The sequence below is a fragment of the Portunus trituberculatus genome, chromosome 29 (genome assembly GCF_017591435.1).
Source record: "Portunus trituberculatus isolate SZX2019 chromosome 29, ASM1759143v1, whole genome shotgun sequence".
Lineage (NCBI taxonomy): Eukaryota > Metazoa > Arthropoda > Malacostraca > Decapoda > Portunidae > Portunus > Portunus trituberculatus.
The window spans coordinates 4666012-4683511 of NC_059283.1; the positions used below are offsets into that span (position 1 = coordinate 4666012).

The 17500-nt window shown below is 39.7% G+C and overlaps 1 protein-coding gene across 2 annotated transcripts in view; it reads right to left on the minus strand.

The window, feature by feature from the left end:
- The window catches only part of LOC123510535, a 209283-nt gene that overhangs the window by 68224 nt on the left and 123559 nt on the right, over nucleotides 1–17500 (minus strand). Inside the window, exon 1 of one of the 2 annotated variants that reach the window (XM_045265788.1) lies at nucleotides 15112–15177. The exons of the other annotated variant lie outside the window; for it this stretch is intronic. The gene's annotated coding sequence lies outside the window, so the exon portion shown is untranslated. Of the gene's footprint in view, nucleotides 1–15111; nucleotides 15178–17500 lie in introns of those variants that run through there. 2 annotated transcript variants of the gene reach the window in all.

Below are 17500 nucleotides of genomic sequence, written 5' to 3' on the forward strand. Positions count from 1 at the left end.
AAAGTAAAACAGAATTCAGGTGAAGGTAATGGCAAGCAGGTGAGCACAGGTGAGCACAGGTGAGGAGGAAAAGGCCAAATGAGAGCCAGGATTATTTTAAACGTTTTACTGAGCGAGATAAGTGGAAAGGAAAGGAAAGAAAGGAAGGAAACAAACAGGAAGGGTTGTGTTGGAGGAGGAGGAGGAGGAGGAAGAAGAGGAGGTTGAGGAGAAGGAGGAGGAGGAGGAGGAGGAGGATAGTGTTATGAAAAATGTTGTCAGGATTTTACTTTCTCTCTCTCTCTCTCTCTCTCTCTCTCTCTCTCTCTCTCTCTCTCTCTCTCTCTCTCTCTCCACGAATAAAGAGAGATGTAAATATGCAGATGAAGTGAATGACAAAAAAAGAGAATGAATAACAATAAAAGCAAAATGAAAAAGACGAATATGAAAATAAGTTAAAAAATGAATGATGAAAAGGGTGAATAGAAGAGCCTGAAATTAAAAAGCACAGAATTAAAAGGAAAAGGATGAAATGAAAGAAGCCAAAGAAAGAAAAACCTAATTCAAACGTCAAAGGAAGAGACGAAAATGATAAAAAAAGACGAAAAAAAAAGACATAATGAGCAGGGATAAAAGAAATAGAGAAAAGGAGAAAAGATAAAAGAGAAGCTGGTGGATTGGAAAACATATCATCTTAACAAACACGAACTTCAAAGCGTGTTTATGAATAGAGATTATTAATGGAAAAGGAGAATATGTTAAAAATAGAGAAATTATTGAGGGAAAAAGGAAAAAAAAACCCACGTACTATTCTTTCTAGACACTTAAAAAAATAAATTGAGAAAAAAAAAAAGCATATACTAATTTTTCTAGACACTTAAAAATAAACTATTGAGAGAAAAAAGAAAAAAAAAACATTAATTTTTCTAGATGCCTGTCAATTTCTTTACCAATACGAGAAAAAATACACCAAAAATGAAAAAAATACAAACAAATCAAGCAGAGTATAAAAATAATATGAGATTGAAAGAAGAAAAAAAACACGATATTCTTTATTTTTTCTTCAGTTTTTCCCTCATTTTCGAAATTAAGAAAGAATCCAGAGCAGTGTTACCAAGTCAGGGAGAGCTGGTCTACTTTCTTATTATTGAATTCTTATTTGGCAACAGTGCATCTTCCCTCCAACCTCCAGTATGGACACGGAGGAAAGGGAGGGAGGAAACGGAGGAAAGACAAGAGAGAGAGAGAGAGAGAGAGAGAGAGAGAGAGAGAGAGAGAGAGAGAGAGAGAGAGAGAGAGAGAGAGAGAGAGAGAGAGAGGTATACAAGGAAATAAGCTGAGGAAATAGAAAGATAGTAAGGAATGATGAATAAATAAAAAAAAGCGAGAGATGAGTAAAGGAAAATGTGAACGAGAAAAAAGGAAAGAAGATAGAAAAAGACAAAAAAAAGGAAGGAAAAGAGGAGAGAGATGGGGAAGAAGACTGAAATGCATGTAAGGTAATGAGCAAATGGAGAAGAAATGGAGGAAGAAGGGAAAAAAGATGAGATGGAAGTAAGAAAGGGAAAAAAAAAGAAAAGAAAAGAGACGAAAGAAGGAAGTGAGAGAGGGATGGAAATAATGAAAAGTAAAAATGAACAATGAAAAGTAAAAGAAAAGAACTAAAGACAAAAATCACAAAGGAGAAGAATAAGAAAGAAGACAATAAGAGGAAGAAAGAACAGAGAAAATAATGAAGGAGAAACAGAGAAAAGGAAGGAAGAGAAGGGGAAAGAATTACAAGGATAAGACAAGGAGACAGGAGGAGAGGGAGAGAAAGAGAGATGGAGGAGAACGGAAGAGATGGGAGAAAGGAGGGAGGAGGAATGGATTACGGGAGGGAAGGAGAGATGAGAGAAGGAAATGAGGAAGAGATAATGGAATAAGATAAGAGAAGAAACTTGCGAAGGAGAGTAAAGAATGAGAAAAGCAATAAAGTCATGGAAAGAAAGGAAGACGTCAAGAAGGAACCAAATGAGAGAAAAAAAAAATAGGAAAGAGAATAAGAAGAAAAATGCAATGAGAAAGAGAAAATGAGAAATATGAATCAGGAATAAATAAAAAAAAGAAGAAAATATAAAAAAAAACCGAAGCTACTGGGAAAAGAAAAGAAAAATACAGAAAATAAAGAAACAAACATAAAATCACAACATATTCCAATTAATAAGTAAAGTAAAAATGCAAATACCGACAAAAGAAACAAAGAGAAACAAGGAATATTTCTTGTTACAACACACGGAAGTCGAAGAAAATGTAGAGGAGGAGGAGGAGGAGGAGAAGGAAGAAGAAGAAGAAGAAGAAGAAGAAGAAGAAGAAGAAGAAGAAGAAGAAAAGAAAAGAAAAGAAAAGAAAAGAAAAGAAAGAGGAGGAGGAGGAGGAGGAGGAGGAGGAGGAGGAGGAGGAGGAGGAGGAGGAGGAGGAGGAGGAGCAAACTCACACACAACACACACTAACACAATTCTAGTTATATCGCACTGGAGAGAGAGAGAGAGAGAGAGAGAGAGAGAGAGAGAGAGAGAGAGAGAGAGAGAGAGAGAGAGAGAGAGAGAGAGAGAGAGAGAGAGAGAGAGAGAGAGAGAGAGAGAGAGAGAGAGAGAGAGAGAGAGAGAGAGAAAGAAAGAAAAACAGACACAAACACCCTGAAAAGAAAGAAAAAAAACAAAAAACAAAGCAGGAATTCCGCAACACCTCAAATTAAAAGATACAAAAGATGAAAGAAAAAAGATAGTGAGCTAGAGATGGAAACCCCTTATTTAATTACGAGGCTTGGGCGCTGTTTCATTGTGGGTTTGTGGGCGCCTTTGAGGGCGTGTGCAACAGGCTGAAGGAGGAGGCGGGAGGCTGTAATTCGACGCAGGGAACCGTGGTAGTAGTGGTAGTAGTAGTGGTAGCAGTGGTGGTAGCAGTAGTAATAGTAGTGGTTTTGCGGATGGATGCCTGGGGAATGCTCTTCTCTCTCTCTCTCTCTCTCTCTCTCTCTCTCTCTCACACACACACACACACACACAGGCAAACACATAAAGGGTCATAACACACTTTTCTATGCCAAGAGTAAAACATTTAAACGCCACAACTGAATAAAAACTTGAATTAAAAGGCCGATTATTCGTGTAAAATGCAGGAAGCGAAAAGAATTTACATTTATACCTCAAACATTAATTTCAGAGAGAGAGAGAGAGAGAGAGAGAGAGAGAGAGAGAGAGAGAGAGAGAGAGAGAGAGAGAGAGAGAATAAAACTAGAGAAAAAACAATGCAACAAATAAAAAAAAAAGGGGGAAAAACTAAAACAAAAGTGGAAAACCGAGGGAAAAATACACAGGGAAAAAAATATTCAAAAGATAGAAAGTGTACAGGTGTTACACAGAAATGGTGTCCTAGGAGGCGGCACAGCGGCACACAGCGGCCACTTCTCCAATACCAGCGCGACATTGACACCATACCTTCAACACAACGACAAAAAAGGAAAAAAAAAAGTATATATAGCTTAGGATACAAAGGATATCACACGTCCCTATTCCTTCAGTGTGGTAGTGGTGGTAGTAGTAGTAGTAGTAGTAGTAGTAGTAGTATAGTAGTAGTAGTAGTAGTACATATAGCACATATTACAGATGAAAAAAGTGTTATAATAGTATCTGAGAAACAATATATGGATTAAAACAACACTCGTATGTAGAGAAGAGTTAATTAACAATACAGGAAACAGAGAAAAGCACTAACAAACAATATACAGGTAAGAGGAACAAGGCCAGGTAGAGACAGGTGAGTAATTAATAGTAACAGCAGTACGTGAGTGTCACAAAAACACCTGAGAATCAATACAAAGGTTAGAAAAATAAGAACAATTTGCAGAAGACAGGTAACAACAATACAGGAACAAATAAGGTAGATGAACAGGTACAAAAAGATGGAAACAACACCTGAGAGGCAATTTACGTGTATGAGGAACAAAGGTAAGACAAAACGAAAAGGGGAGTACGACTAGAACAGCACAGGAGAGCAATAGTATATCTCCCTTTAAATTACCAGGTAAGGAGACAGGTAAGCTGAAGGACAGTAAGGAAGGAAACTCAGGTAATACAACCTTACACACCTCATCACTAATTAACACAGGTAGACGAGCAACAGAAGCACCATAAGCAAAAATAAGCAAAAATAACCAGGATGGAAGATGTTGTCCTGAGAAGCAAAGCAAAAGGACAAAAGAAGAAGAGGAAGAAGAGGAGAGAAGGAAGAGAAGGAGAAAGAGGAGGGATGGAAGCAGAGGACGGTCGTGTTTCCAAGTGTTACAACGTCGTTTTTAGCGGTGAATGTGACAAGTTTAAACCGTGGCTAACTAGATGGCAACCCCGCACTGATCTGCCAAGAATTATCCTCACATAGGCGGCAGGATTTTTGGAGGAGGAGGAGGAGGAGGAGGAGGAGGAGGAGGAGGAGGAGGAGGAGGAGGAGGAGGAGGAGGAGGAGAGAAGGAGGAGGAGGAATAAAAAAGAACGAAAAATTAAGTCACAACGATGAAAATGAGAGAGAGAGAGAGAGAGAGAGAGAGAGAGAGAGAGAGAGAGAGAGAGAGAGAGAGAGAGAGAGAGAGAGAGAGAGAGAGAGAGAGAGAGAGAGAGAGAGAGAGAGAGAGAGAGAGAGGTATGATGATGAGTGAGCAGGAGCTGGAGGAGGAAAGGGGCAAGAAGCTAATGAATCGCTAATCACGCAGGTAATGTCAGGAGGAAACATTGAAGTAAGCATGCTTTTCCCCGCAGACTGTTCATGCTTCCTGGAGTCAATGTTTCCCCGGCGCTGCACAACACACTGCTCACTTAACATTATTCAACATTACTTGGATATCCTTCGTATTATTGTGTATACCATTCCGTTCGCTAATACAACACCTCTTTTCATAATTTTCATCAATTACGAAGGCTATTCAACTTTATGACAAGCACTTAATCATATTTGTTTACATTATTACTCGCATTATTGTCCAGATCATGGTTTTCTTTGCTAATGTGATGATTAGTTGAAAAATTTTACATCCGTATTATAAAGAATGTTTACAAATACTGGCGATATCATTCGTATCATTGTCTGGGTTGTTGCTTGGCTTACTAATATAATCATATCCTAAATTTTAATCACTTCTTTTATCATTATTATTATCGTTATTATTATTATTATTATTATTATTATTATTATTATTATTATTATTATTATCGTTGTTATTATTATTATTACGTTGTGGTAGTAGCAACAACAGAATTATATCATTAACTATTTCAGATATACAATCATTGAGAAACATTAATCACTAACACCATCATAACTAACAATTACAATATCCACTTTGACATTCAACATCAAGCATCGCAGCCAAGTCCCGCCAATCTCCACCAACCCAGGAGGAGGACGAGGAGGAGGAGGAGGAGGAAGGCAATGGTGGAAATAAGCAGGTATGTTTTGTAAATTGATCGCCACGTGTGAACTTGATGGCTTCTTGCAGCTTCCCTTACCATCTTCTGTGCTTATGTTCTTGCCACTTCCATTCTCTTAAGCTCTTATGTTCCCCAGCTGTAAGTTGAGTAACCTCCCTTTTTCTTTTGTCTTCAGCCTTTTTCCTCAATTATAAATCCAACAATTTCCTTGCAAGAACACATATTTTTCTGGTGATCAGAGGTCTTGAGAGTGACGGAAGACACTAAACTACAAAGGAATTTAGTGAGACATTCATTGAACTACTGGTCATGTGTGTAGGTACCGATGTCTTGTCTGGCTTGTGTCAAGATCGAAGGTGAAGCAAATTGGAATTCCCGCTGGTGCCTTTAGTGAAGCAGAACAATGGGGCGAAGGCGAGACACGAGCTCATTAGAGAGTGGAGAGCAGCGCCACACACCACCTGTCTCCTGCATCAAAACAGGCACACACACCCCAGGGAGCAGTGACACAGGCAACGCAGGGACAGTATGTGTAATCGTGGTATTCCTACGCTCCGTGGTTTCAGAGGCTTTGTTTCGTGTGCAGTATTTTCAGAGGCTACATGCATTTCCCTTGACGCTTTACTGTTCTCGTTAATGATGTAAGATATTTTTGTTATGGGAGCAGTCCTGGAATCTCTATTAATTTAGACTGCAGGTTTTTCAAAGTGATGAAGACAAGACAGATTAAGGCAAGACAGGATATGTTGGAACACGTTAAGAAAAGACCAAAACCTATAAATGCAGTTATATACATCCTAAGCATTACATTGAATCCATACCTTCGTGATGATTACACGTTACATGCACAAAGCTCTGCCACACGCCCCTTGGAGCAGCACAGAAACACGGGAAGTTTGGCGTGGAGGCAGGACGCAGTGGCCGTGAGAGGTCGTCGAGGGGATGGATGTCTGGCGGAAACTGATGGTAATAATGTAAGTCCTACACGAACCCGTCAAGCCTCAGGTGATCACGACTTTAGTGGATGTTAGTCAGCTTTCATGGTTTTGTCACTGCTAAACCTTCAGGCGAGTAATTGCAGTGCGACACAAGATATTTAATTTTTCTAGGATACTTCTCAATATAATTTTGGTTTTGTTTTTAGTGTATTTTTCTTCGTTTACTCTAACTTTTTTTGCGGGTAGTGACTCAGACGATTGTTCATTTTATTCAAGGGCACTTAATATTACATTTTTTTTACTTCCTTTGTGATTTTACTTTTTTTTTCAATATTGTTGCCTTTGGACACCTTAACCTCTTCAGTACCGTGACGCGTTTCCATATTCATTCTGCTTACTATTTGGAAATTTTATACACCTTCAGAAACTTACGTTGGGGATTAAAATACTGAAGACTATGGACAATAATGTTTTGACCTCTACAGACCCTTCCTAATGTCAATAAAATCGTCTAACCACACCAAAAACTCCATGGTAAAAATACGTCTCAGTACTGAAGGGGTTAATACTTCTGGGAGTAATGACTGACACCTGCTTCTTTACTTTCCAGGAGACTTCTCAACGTATTTCTGGATTTTTTTCTCGGACTGTCCTCTTCGGAAGGTACCTTTAATGGAGTCCTCCTTCCAGTGTTGCCTTGGACAGATATCCTCACATATAAAAAAAAAAAAATGTAACCCTATGTGATTAAAATAAATATAAATAAATCTACAATCACTGAATCGTTTGAAAGACACTGATTTTTCTTTCTTATTTGTGTTGCACTTGGACAAATCCTTATAATAAGAAAAAAAACGCAAACTTCTGTGATTCGAATGCAGATGAAAAAAAAAAGTCCCTCGCAATGAATAATTTGAAAGACACCATCACTTATTCACCGGTCACTCGGATGTCTCGAAACCACGCTAAAAAATTCTACTCATCCACTTTTATTTCGAGGAACTGCAAAAATATAAAGTTCAAACTGGAGGAGGAAACAACAGCTTTTTAGTCACAACACACAGAGACAAACAAAGACACATTCATTACTAGCACAAGAATTTTCAGAGAGGTGACGAAACTCTTGCCTACCTGAGCGTGGTGAACAATGAATGGGAAACAGGTAACAAGCACAACACCGTACCTGAGAGAGAGGAACACTTAATAAACAGGTAAAATAATTAACGAAACGAAAAATGATACCGCTGTAATTTAATGGTGGAAAGAGAAAATAGTTTGTTAAATTAAATAAAGCACAATGAGGTAGAGTTGAGAGAGAGAGAGAGAGAGAGAGAGAGAGAGAGAGAGAGAGAGAGAGAGAGAGAGAGAGAGAGAGAGAGAGAGAGAGAGAGAGAGAGAGAGAGAGAGAATCAACACTGCAAAACATCCTCTCTCTCTCTCTCTCTCTCTCTCCAGCGAATGGGGGCTTATGAGACATCGTGTGTTGTGTCTATTGTGCTGAAGCTGAGAGGAGAGAGAGGAAGAGAGAGAGGAAAGAGAGGAAGAGAGATGGAGAGGAGGGAGGGGAGGAGAGAGGGAGAGGGGAGAGAGAGGGGAGATGGTAAAGTAAAGTGGCGTGGAAGCAAAACATGGTGCCGAAGTGAGGGAAGAAGAGAGGAAGAGGGAGAGAAGGAGGGGGAGAGAACGAAAGAGAGAGAGAGAGAGGTGGAAGAGGGGAAAGAAAAGAGGGAAGAGAGAAAGAAGAAATGGTAATAAAGAGAAGGGATGGAAGAGGACGATAGAAAAGAAGTGAAAGGAAGAAAAGAAAGGAAAATGTAAGAGGAAAAAGAGGAAAAAAAAGAAATGGAGGAGGAAAAGCAGCAAGAGGAAAAAGTGGTTTGTCAGGGGCGAATGAGGATGAAAATGAGGAAATAAGAAGAAAAGAATGTGGAAGGCGTAAATAATGAGGGAGCAACAAAACGCGGAGGAAGGATAAGAATAGCGTAAATAGAAGAGAAAAAAGGAGAGTGAAGCAGAGAAGGGGAAAGATACGAGGAGAGAAGAGAAGAGAAAAAAAAGAATAAATGAGGAACTGAAACACGAGAAGAAGAAGAAAAAGAAGAAGAAGAAGAAGAAGAAGAAAAGAAGGACAAGAACAAGAACAAGAACAGGAAGAGAAATAAGAAGAGAAAGAAAAGAACAAGAAGAACAAGAACAAGAAAGAAGAAGAAGAAGAAGAAGAAGAAGAAGAAAAGAAGAAGAAGAAGAAAAAAGGACAAGAAAAGAAGAAGAAGAAGAAGAAGAAGAAGAAGAAAAAAAGAAGAAAAAAGAAGAAGACGAAGAAGAAGAAGAAGAAGAAGAAGAAGAAGAAGAAGAAGAAGAAGAAGAAGAAGAAGAAGAAGAAGAAGAAGAAGAAGAAGAAGAAGAAGAAGAAGAAGAAAAGAAGGTAATTTAACGAAAAAAAAAACGAAAGAGAAAAATAAAGTTGTCAAATCATTTAGTCATTAAAAAGATATAAAAAACGAGAAAAAACACTAAAAGAACAAAACAACGCGAGAGAGAGAGAGAGAGAGAGAGAGAGAGAGAGAGAGAGAGAGAGAGAGAGAGAGAGAGAGAGAGAGAGAGAGAGAGAGGGGAGAATAATAATAAGGCAAAAAAAAAAAACACACGAAAATGAAGACTGACACCACCACCACCACCACCACCACCACCACCACCACGAAGGTCACAGGCACACACGCACCAACTCACTTTCTTGTACGCCTTTCCTACTTTCCTACATTCTCGCGACCTTGGGGGATTAGCAGGACAGTTCCCAAGGGTCTGGTTTGCACTATGTCTGGTCTGCAATTTCCGAGAGCTCGTCTTATCTCGGCTCCTGCAAAGATGATCCCTGAATATTGCAGAGAGGCATTTGGCTAGAAGATTTTCACGTTATATTACAGAAAGGTTACGTTGCATTTAAGTGGTGGTGGTGGTGGTGGTTGTGGTGGTGGTGGTGGTGAGAGAGAGAGAGAGAGAGAGAGAGAGAGAGAGAGAGAGAGAGAGAGAGAGAGAGAGAGAGAGAGTAAAGTTAAAATAAACATAGCAAAAATTTATCAACAGTGGCACAACAAAACACCGATATACATTTCCTTGTCCGTTTGTTTATTTGTATGCATATCCGCACTCTCTCTCTCTCTCTCTCTCTCTCTCTCTCTCTCTCTCTCTATATATATATATATATATATATATATATATATATATATATATATATATAGACTTCGAAAAATTACTTCATCAAGGAGAGTTATCAGAGAAGAGAGAGAGAGAGAGAGAGAGAGAGAGAGAGAGAGAGAGAGAGAGAGAGAGAGAGAGAGAGAGAGAGAGAGAGAGAGAGAGAGAGAGAGAGGTGTACAAAATTTAAAGGGCAGAGAGAAAATGAGAGGAAATAAGTCAAAAGGAATGGAGAAGGAGGAAAGTATATCAGGAAAAAGGAGGAGGAGAATGGAAGGACAAATTTGGAGGAAAGAGAGAAGAGAGAGAGAGAGAGAGAGAGAGAGAGAGAGAGAGAGAGAGAGAGAGAGATCCATCACCCTTAAACATTTCACACTGTATAAAAAATCATCCTTTCATTTTTTTATTTTCGTTTTCCAATCTTTCTTCTTATTCCATTTTTCTTATCTTATTTGTGATCTCTTCTTTAATTTTCTCCTTCTCTGCTTCTCTTCTTCCTGACTCAATTGCTGTCTTATCTCGTTTTCTTCTCGTATTTTTTGTCCTCCTCCTTCTCCACCTCCTCCTCTTCTTCTTCTTCTTCTTCTTCTTCTTCCTTGTCCTCTTCTGGTTCGTTGCCATAACATATCATCTCGCTCACGATGGAGAAGTGACAATTCATTACTCTCTCTCTCTCTCTCTCTCTCTCTCTCTCTCTCTCTCTCTGATATATCTTTCCCAGTAACTCCCTCGTACGTAAATTCATAAGATAACTTTAATACGGAGTTCCTAGTGATTCATATACGCCACGGACTCGCTTACCGTTCTTTTTCCAGTCCCTCTTGTATCACCATCCAATCATGACACGAATCACAAAACTGTCTGCTCAGATTATGTATCGTTTCATCCCATGTGGTTTTTGAACTCTGAAATTCTATATCTGTTTCATATTTTTCGTTTCTGTTTTGTGTATCTTAAAACTTCAATTGTTTTCGATATATAATTAGTTATTGCATATTTTTTATGTCTCTGAGCATATATACATTTTTTTTTATTTATTTCCATGCTTTAAGACAGGAAGGATTTACACACACACACACACACCCATGACATACTCAGAAATAACACACAGACACACAACATTACACAACACGAAGAGAGATACAGCACTTCCTTCACCGCCTCCCTCAGGATCGGCTCCCCTGCACAGCCACGCACTGGGACACGTGATGCTAATGCCCGACACCGCACCACTGATGGCTGAGAGATCGCCAGTAATCTCCCCATGGATCGCTGGCATTTGTTGGCATGGCAGGCGGCAACACTACTCTGGCTGTCCTCCCCTGTGGCTTCCTTTGACTTGGTTCCTCCTCTTCCTGTTCTTCTTCTTACTATTATTTACTCCTCTTCCTTTTCTTCTTCCTTGTCATCATCTTCTTTTTCCTACTCTTTCTATTTTTCTTCTTCCTACTCTTCTTCTTCTTCATCATCTTCTTAGTGTTATTTTTCCTCTTTATAATTCTCTGGTATTGCTTCAATTTTTTTTTCAACTTCATTTTTTCTTCCTCTACCTACTTGTTTTAATCTCTTCCCCCTCTGCCTCCTCTTCCTCCTCCTCCTCCTCCTCCTGTTCCTCTTCTTCTTCTTCCTAGTATCATTGTTCCTTTTCATAATTCATTGGCACTTCTTCATTTTTCAACTTCATCTTTTCTTCCTCTTCCTGTTTGTTTTCATCTCTTCCTCCTCCTCCTCCTCCTCTTCCTCCTCCTCTTCCTCCTACTTCTTATGTCATTGTTCCTCTTCATAATTATCTTGTATTGCTTTTTTTTCAGCTTCATCTTGTTTTCCTCTTCCTATTTGTTTTCATCTCTTCCTCTTCCTTCTCTTCTTCCTACTTCCTAATCCTCATGTCATCTTTTTATCCTCTTCCTAATTCTCTTTTACCGATTGATTTTTCTCAACAATTTTCTTCCTCTTCCTTTTTCCACTCTTTCTCCTCCTCTTCCTTTACATAATCCTTCTCTTCTTGTTCTTTCTCATCTCCTTTCTTTTCCTTATTCTCTTTTATTCATAATTCTCTTCCTCTCCTTCCTTTTTCAATTCCAAATATTCTCTCTCATTCTTCTCCTCCTCCCATTTATCTTGTCATTCTCCATCCTTCTCCACCTCCTCTTTTCTCTCCCTCTCTTTCTCTCTTCCTTTTACCATTTTATTTCTGATTAGATGGTCTGTATCTCGACTCGTTTTTACCACCATCACCATCTCCACATCCTCCTCCTCCTCCTCTTCCTCTTCCTCCTCCTCCTCCTCTTCCATTCCTATCTCATTTCGTCCATTTCCATGTTGTACCGCCACCTCTTCCACCTCCTCCTCATCCACCGCGCGGATTTGCCATTCCCGGGGCTCCACAAGGCAGTAATGTGCGTGTATTTGCAAGGAAACTCTATGAAGGTTTATATTACCAAGAAACTGAGGGTGAATAAGAGTGACTTAGAAATTCGTGTTTTTTTTTTGTGTGTATAGTTTATCTTATTTATTAATGTGCTTCTGTCTTTCTCTCTCTCTCTCTCTCTCTCTCTCTCTCTCTCTCTCTCTCTCTCTCTCTCTCTCTCTCTCTCTCTCTCTCTCTCACGATGATTTTGTGAGAGTTTGTGATCACTTTCCCTTTAACAACAACAAGAGGGTTGGAGATAATTTAGATGTTTCTGTACACCATCTCTCTCTCTCTCTCTCTCTCTCTCTCTCTCTCTCTCTCTCTCTACACACCACATTTCAAGCAAACACCAGAATTTAATCCACAGACAAGACAAACAGACAAACACACAAACATATTACCAAAGGTTGGCCATGTTTGCGGGACGTCAAGACACTTAATGCAAAACAAACAAAGAAAATCAGCAAATAACAGAGGCCGAGGTGAAACAAAGGAAAACAACAACAGTGAATAAACCAACAAATGAAAGCAGGGAGGACATAGAAAAAGCAAATTTAAATCGAGTCTGAAACGCAAGATTAAATCCATTATTCGTGTGTGTGTGTGTGTGTGTGTGTGTGTGTGTGTGTGTGTGTGTGTGTGTGTGTGTGTGTGTTCAAGGGGGGGGAGGGAGGTAGGGTCTCGTGAATAAGCAACACCACACACGCAATACCCCATCACAGTGTTTATAATAATAGTTTCCCTCGCATTTTCGCAGTTTCCATTTCCCTCTGCTGGTTTTCCCTTCCTTATCTCTCTCTTTTTATTCCCGTCTCGCTCACAACCGCAACCACTATCTCTCTCTCTCTCTCTCTCTCTCTCTCTCTCTCTCTCTCTCAAGTCCACTCCGCTCCACTCATTCCCACCCTTCTAGTTCAGTGTTTAGAGACGCAAATGCTCTCTGAACCAGGAAGGAGGACAAAGAGGGTAGATAATAGGGGCCTCAGGGCTAGTGAGCTTTGAGCCTTGATCGCTGAGGAGGAGGAGGAGGAGGAGGAGGAGGAGGAGGAGGAAGGAACGAAGTCAGAAAAAATAGAGAATTAAAAGACACTTAAACAAAGAAAGTAAGAGGGGAAAAAGAAAAACGATGAGGAGGAGGAGGAGGAGGAAGAAAGACATGATTAAAATACAGGGAATGAAGAGAAAGCTAAAAGAAAAGAAAATCAAACAAAGGAAGAAAGAAAAAAATTATAAAGGAGGAGGAGGAGGAGGAGGAGGAGGAGGAGGAGGAGGAGGAGGAGGAGGAGGATAAGCAAGGAAAGAGTTGGCAAATAGTACAAGGAATTGAGAAAAATCTATATAAAAAAAGTAAGAGAAAAAAAAAGAGCACGAAGAAAAAGGAAAGACAAAAAATAAACAAAACAAAGAAAGACCAAAGAACAGACGTAAAAAAGAAAAAAAAAAAAAAAAATAGAATAAGATAAATCAGAAACAAAGAAGAGGAAGGAAAAAAACACAAGATAAAAAAAAACACGAAAAAAAACACGAAAAACAAACCATAACCATGAAATTTCCATCCTTACCTGTTACAAATCTATTCACACCAATATCTCCAACACACCTTTACAATTAGCACCATCCTCCCCCGCCTCACCTGTGCTCGCCTGCCTGCCACCTGCGCGTGTTAATTTACAAAGGCGTTCTTGTTCTCTGCTGGGAATTTGATATTTATGAAGTAAATTGAAGGTTCTGGCCCATTTAATTGATCAGAGCTGTGTGTGTGTGTGTGTGTGTGTGTGTGTGTGTGTGTGTGTGTGTGTGTGTGTGTGTGTGTGTGTGTGTGTGTGTGTGTGTGTGTGTGTGTCGGGCCTCTTTCACTCTACACTTCACAAGGACAAGGATCCAGGTAAGTGTTTCCGTGACTGTTCTGTAAAGTAAAGAGTAAAAAAATAACAGCACACTTAATTAAAAGCGAGATGAACGATTAATACGACTAGAATTAAACTGCATGTAAAGATAATGCCGTGGAGAGAGAGAGAGAGAGAGAGAGAGAGAGAGAGAGAGAGAGAGAGAGAGAGAGAGAGAGAGAGAGAGAGAGAGAGAGAGAACAAGGGAAAAACTTTATGTACAGTAGAAAAATGTGGGCTAGAAAAGTGCCACTGTTGCTTTTAGAATTGCTGAATCTCTCTCTCTCTCTCTCTCTCTCTCTCTCTCTCTCTCTCTCGGGGACGTAGTCATGGAAACTCACTCATCAACTAACCAAGATTTCACAAACACCAAAGTTATGAGGCAAATTTGATTTATTGTTCAGACTGGTCAGTTGGTTGTCTCTCCCTTTCCCTCCCCATCACTTCTCTCTTCTTCTCCTCCCTTTTTTTTCTCTTCCCTTCCCTCCGAGACCTCCCTCCTCACGCCAACACGTCCCACTCTCGTCTTTCTCTATTCTTGTGCTAACTACTTTTGAATTTCAGCTCGAGTTTCCTTTCTAATTCCTCCTCTTCCTCTTTTCTCTCCGTTTGGCATTCTCCTTTTCCTCTTCACTTTCTTCCTCCTCCCTGTATTGCACTTGTATTTCTTAACAAACTCCTTGCTAACTTCTCTTTTTCTCCTATTTTCTATTTTCACTTGATTTTTTTTCTATTTTCACTGGATTTCTTTTATTTTTGACTTGATTTTTTTTATTTTTGACTTGATTTCTTTGATTTTTTATTTAATTTTCTATATTTGACTTGATTTCCTTTACTCCTGATCCTTTTTTTCTATTTTTCTTAGCAGTTTTCTAATTATCAAACTCATTTTCATTTTATTCTATTGATTCTTCTTATTTCTCCTTCTTATCCTTCTATCCTGGTCTTCCTTTATCACATTCCTCTGCTTGCTCTTTCTATTTTCTCTTCCTCCTGTGTGTCAACTAGAGTAATTTCTGTTCCTGTCTATTTTTGCTGTTCCTTTAGTCTTCTTTCCTTCCTTCCTTGAGAATGTGACAGATATTACCTTTCAGATCTTGCTTTGCTTTGTAGCGCGTCTGTTATTATTTAATTTTTTACAATGAACTGAAATTCTTAGTAAAAAGGAATGAGCCGAGACACACACACACACACACACACACACACACACACACACACACACACACACACGTACATACCTAAGCCACAGGTGTCTCCTCGGCGTGACGACAGCAACACCACCGCCACTGCAGGCCCCTCACCTGTAGCAACACAAAGGTAAGGTTAATTATCACACAGGTAACGTAATTCATTAGAAAACACCGATTATTATCATTATTGTTGTTTCTTCTGAAGTTGTTTATCTATTTTCACCAATTTACTTAGTTTTCTTAGCATTTTTCTTCATATTATCCTTTTCTTAATTATTTTCTTTTGTTTCAGGTTATAGCGAGAAAGGAGAAGGGAGGAAAAAGATGTGTTAATAATTTTTCTTCACTTCTCTTACATTCTCTTACCTATCTTCCTTCCCTTCCATAATTAATCTCCTCCATCCTATTCTCTATTCTTGACTTCTATCTCTCCTTCTCCTCCGCCTCTAAAAGAACAATAAGAAATGCTAAAAATGACTGCATACATCTCTCTCCCTTCCATTCATCATTTACTTCCTCTAGTCTGCTCTCTTTCCTCTACTTCTCTCCCTTCATTTATCTCTCCATTCATTTCCTCCAGCTCAGTTTTCTTTCAAGAAGGAGGGAAACTATACCAAAAGACCCACAGAAATAGAGAGAGAGAGAGAGAGAGAGAGAGAGAGAGAGAGAGAGAGAGAGAGAGAGAGAGAGAGAGAGAGAGAGAGAGAGAGAGAGAGAGAGAGAGAGAGAGAGAGAGAGAGAGATTTACAGAGACTCACTGCTAGGTGAACAGGGCTGTGTGTGTGTGTGTGTGTGTGTGTGTGTGTGTGTGTGTGTGTGTGTGTGTGTGTGTGTGTGTGTGTGTGTGTGTGTGTGTGTGTGTGTGTGTGTGTGTGTGTGTGATAAGAGTTAACGGTTCATATTTTCTCTTAGTACAACCTCACTGGACCCCAAATGTGTTTACCTTTAATAACGACAAATAAAATTAAAGTAATGGCGTTTCTTTTTTCCTTTTTCCTCCTCCCCACATGTAGTAGTAATCTGCATATTAACCGCTTAATTACGTGGCCATTTCTCGTACTCATTTTCACCACGTAAGATTTTCAAGACGGACTGAGCAAAACAGCCTCATATATCCAACTTTTTTTTACATATCTTGAGTGTTAAACCTCAAGCCATCAGGTCTGAGCGTCATCCAATCCCTAGGTTTCGCCAGGTCACCACCACATGTCAGTCAGCATTCTCAGCACATCAGCATATTGCAACACACATCTGCACCACTGCCACACCTCACTGCACTGACTCAAGCTTAATCTAACCATTCCACTCCCATCAACATCACTAGCTGCCACTCCTCACAAACACCACATCACCACTAACACTCACAGTATGCTCAACACCATAATTAATCTACCCATCACACACTATTACCCTTTAATACTATACACCACCACTCATCACCACAATAGCCATCACACTTTACCATCTAAAATACCACACACCACACGTCATCACCACAATCTTACCACCTCAAAATCACACCACACCAGAACACACACACACTAAAGTTACACACCACCACAACATCCTTGACACCTCACACACCACAGCTATACCACCATCACACCGCACCACACCACAACTCTCACCACAAATAGTGTAACCACCACACACCAAACTTAACACATTAATATCACCACAACACCAAAAAACACAACTTTTTTATGTATGAGTGGAAAACTGGCTAAGAGCAACAAAAAATATATAAAAAAGACCACTTAGTCGCCAGTCCCCTTACATATCCGAAAGGGTTAGCCGAAAGACAGGGATAAATGTCTTAAAACCACCTCGAAACACATGGAACACCACAACTGCACCAATAAAACACCCAAACCCTCACCACACCACACCACACCCCACCAAAAACACCCCAAACACACACCACACTAAACACTAACACCCACAGAACACAACACCACGTACCCTTCCATCCCTATACCTACGCGTGACCACCAACACCACCACCAACACCACCCACACCAGCTGCCCTCCATCACGCCTTAACGTTCAAGTCTCGCCTCAATTCCCGCCGTGAAAGAGGATTACGGCAACATTCAGGCGGCGGTAAGTTTAAGCGGCGTGAGTAAGCAGGATAAGCACGCCCACTTTGCACACGTTTATTGCTGTAAGTGATGCTGGTGACGCTGCTTCTGGGTGGGTGGGTGAGGGGAAAGACTTGTTTGCTTCCCCCTCTTGCTTCGTGGGGAAAAACTGTGTATAAATAAGGGGGAAATTAATGTTATGCTAATTTTTTTTTTTTTTTTTGTGGTGGTTTAGATGATTTCCATATGATTTTCTCTCACTTTTTGCTTTTTTTTTCATTGGTGCTTTGGGAAGGTAAAAAAAAAAGTTGTTTGCTTTCAATTTGCTTTTACTGTGGATAAATATAATGATTAAA